Raw genomic sequence first — 3697 nt, 5'->3', positions numbered from 1 at the left:
CGACTTATCTTGAATAGAATGAGCCGCTGGGCGTGTATGCAAATGTGACTGCAGATTCAGAAGAAAAAAAGAAGAAAGTTTCTCCCCTCACCACCACCCCCACCCGCCCCTTTTCCACCCCCATCTCTCCCTTCTTCCAGGGCCATTACGTATGAACAGACGCTTCGATCCGATTCGATTGGTTCCTAGGACGGAGAGATTACAGACATTTGCTTCAACCACGGCTGAAAGAAATGATCCATCGCTAATTAGGCTGAACTTGGTCAGCACAGACACAAAAATCAGGGAGTGGCGACAAGTGGGCGGAACTGTGCCCAGGTTGGTGTGAGCTGCTGTGTTTTATTGGACTTCCGATATCGGCTGGGGACTTTTCCTAGCTCTTAATTCGCTTAATGGGACACTGGGTGTAAGCTCTTCAATCTCTCTCTCTCTCTCTCACTCTCTTTCTCTGTCTGTCTGTCTACGTCTTTGAGTTTGCCTGTCTCTCTATCCGCTTTCCTCTCTCCTTCTCTCCCGCGGCTCTTGTGGCCTAGAGGTTAAGGTGTTGGTCTCTCATTCATAGATCCCGGGTTCGAATCCTAATAGCGACCGAAACATTTTCTTCTCTAAAATTGTCTCCTTTTACCTCTTTTCCTGCTCTCTAGCAAAGTTCTGTTGTCTGCTTTTGTCTCCACATTCTGCCCCCACCCCCCCATGCCATCCCCCTGACCCAAGCTCTCCGGCTGGCGACAGAGAGACGTCTCTTTCTTCCCGCGACACTCAAAAGGGTATATTGTATAAGCGGCGGATAAAAGTAAAAGTAAAGTAAGCTAGTTTTGGCTTGTTAATCGGAACTGTTCCCGATCCAAGTTTTTTTTCAATTAAGGACAGGGCCTATGTTTTCGCTATTTAAAAGTTGGAGGTCAGCTTTTGGCGTCATAATGAGACACAGTGCACCAGGTTTAGGTGACTGTAGAAAAAAACCCAGGGAAACGGTGAAAAAAATTCCGGGTTTAAAGAGTTAACCCCCCCCCCCCCAATACAGGAATCGAACCCCGATCAACTGCGTGTGACAACGAATCGCCTATCCACTACATCACAGACTCCGGATTGCCGAGTTGAACTAATCCAAAGACAAAACAAAACAAAAACAACGACAGCAAAACAAAATAAATCGATGAAAATGTCCTATTTTAGTCGCTGTTACCATAACTGGAAATGGAATCTAACAACATTTCATTTTTTCTCCAGTTCAATGGAAACAAGGTCACTATAGGAGTGTCCGTGTTACCGGAGAAATAACCTTGATGTGGTGTTGACAGAGAGTGGAACAGCCAAGGTTTGACAGAGAGTTGTACAGCCACGAGTCCGCCTCTTTGATCCTGACGAGTTCTTCCTCTCTGACGTCGTAATCCCGAGAGCATTTCACGACAGACAACTCACGCCATCTGTGTAATTTTGATAACAGCGTCTGTCTAATTTAGGACTAATCTTCTTGGCTTGAGGTCAGTTCCGTGCATTTCAAAGAAATTGTTATCTTGACAGGCAAGGAGTGAACTGCGTGTTATAGTTGTTGTTCCTTCTCTCTTAACCCATAACGGAAAACCAGATACGTTTTAAAAGAGAAAAATTTGGAGGTTTTAATTTTTTTTTCAGTTGAAAAACACATTTTATGAATGGTTATATAACTGTTAATACGCCACACTGTTCATTTTGTCAACTTCCACGTACATGTCGTGTTTTTGTCTCTCCGGTAGTGAAAACAAAAGCAGATGACAGGACAACAGTAGACATCTTTCACTCACTTTTAGAAAAGATTTCGTACTTACTTTACTTTACTTTTTCATCCTCTGTTGCCTTTAAGCGTCGAGGGGAGGTGCAGTTTTCTATGTTAGGCCAGCTCCGCAGCTCTTTCAGTTGGAATATGTTTTCTCAGGATTTCCTTCACTCCATCAATCCACCTATTGCGAGGCCTTTCTCTTCCTTGATAGCCTGAGTGCTTCGTGTTATAGACTCTCGGGATTTCGTATAAGGAAGAATTCCCCAAAAGTCCGGAAAGAAGGACACCTCATCAAACTCCCCGAGAAAGGCTCTGACCTCAGCAATTGTAAAAATACCAAGGAATCAGTCTCCGGTAAAATGTACAACAGAATAATCTTGGAGCATTGTTTGAAAAAAAAAGCTTACGTATTGCTTACTGATCCCATAACCCACGAGGATCGTAGGGGATGCTGTATGATAAAGAGCCTTGTCAGATGCCTCCACTTTTCACGGTTTTTTGTTGTTGCGAGCACCTGATTTTTGAGCGAAGGATTTCCCTGTCCACTCCGCAATGTTGTCGGTCTACCTCTTCCTTAGCCTTCCTTTTCTTCTCCTCCCCTACACAGTTCCTGGAAGAATGGTCTTGGACAGGCCACACGATCTTGTTACATGACCATACCAATTCAGTTTTCTTCGCTTCACAGTAGACAACACGTCTAAATAGTGACTCGTGTGTTGTTTTACTCTGCTGCACACTTCCTCATTTCTGACGTGGTCATTGTACGAGATGCCAAAATGTCGTCTAAAGCATCTCATTTCGGCTGCTTGGATCTTCCTCTGAAGCTCTGCCATCAAGGTCCATGATTCACAAGCGTACAGAAGGATGGAGATGACGAGGGCATAGAGTAGTCTGAGTTTGGAATTGACGAAGATGTTTTTTATCTTTCCATATTGGTTTTGTAAGTTTTGTAAGCACCCCTGTTGTTTGTGAAATTCTCGCTTGGACTTCTGGCTGGGATCCCTCTTGCTTGATGATAGCACCTAGGTACTTGAACTGGTCGACTGTTTCAAGCTGTAGACCACTGACCATAATTTTGCTTTTAATGTGTTCGTCAATATTTCCCATCCTCTTTGTTTTCTCGGCACTAAAATAGCTAATACAGGCATACTACCAAAAAAAACAACAACGTGATAAAAGATGTTATCAGTTGATAATGCTCGTACTAGATAGTTGGCCCGTTCTATTTATCATTTTATGCCGTCACTTTCGCGATCCTAATGTCGAGTGGTCGGCACAGGTAGCGTTATGGCAGCTTGGTTTAAAAGTACAACTGTTGTTGTTTTGTTGTCAGTACGTTAGTGTTTTAGCGTACTTAAATGGCAGCTTGCACTGTATGCTTCCTAGGAAGTTGAGTTTGTTTCAGAATGCTCTCAGGTCTGCAGGGGTAATAGTATAGATTGTGAATTGCATAGAGCTTGCTGTTGAGCGGGAGTTTGCGCCGTGCAAATGCTATCTGTTATTATTGTTTAGTTGAGTCTCTATATGGAAGCGATGGGGACTACATGTCCATTCTCACACGTTCAGAAAGTCAGAAGGATGAGTTCATCGACTTTTGACAACAGAACGAATTGTTGACTGTTGTAGAGAGCTCATTAAATTAGAAATTTTCTTTTCTTTTATCGAGCTGGAAAATCCGATGCAAGTTGGATTCACAATTTTGATGCCGAAAAAAAATCCTTCATTCCTATCGACAAGTAAGATAACAGACATAAATACACAAATACACAAACACGCCAAAATATAACACAGACAAACACACACACACACACACACACACACACACACACACACACACACACATACATACACTCCTTCACACACTCAGTCTAAGTCTCACAACGACATTAAGGAAGATATCCATACACTTTACACACTTTTTAAGTAACTTGCCTAATG

The sequence above is a fragment of the Aplysia californica genome, unplaced genomic scaffold, assembly GCF_000002075.1.
Source record: "Aplysia californica isolate F4 #8 unplaced genomic scaffold, AplCal3.0 scaffold00412, whole genome shotgun sequence".
Classification (NCBI taxonomy): domain Eukaryota; kingdom Metazoa; phylum Mollusca; class Gastropoda; order Aplysiida; family Aplysiidae; genus Aplysia; species Aplysia californica.
This window is presented reverse-complemented; position numbering follows the sequence as displayed.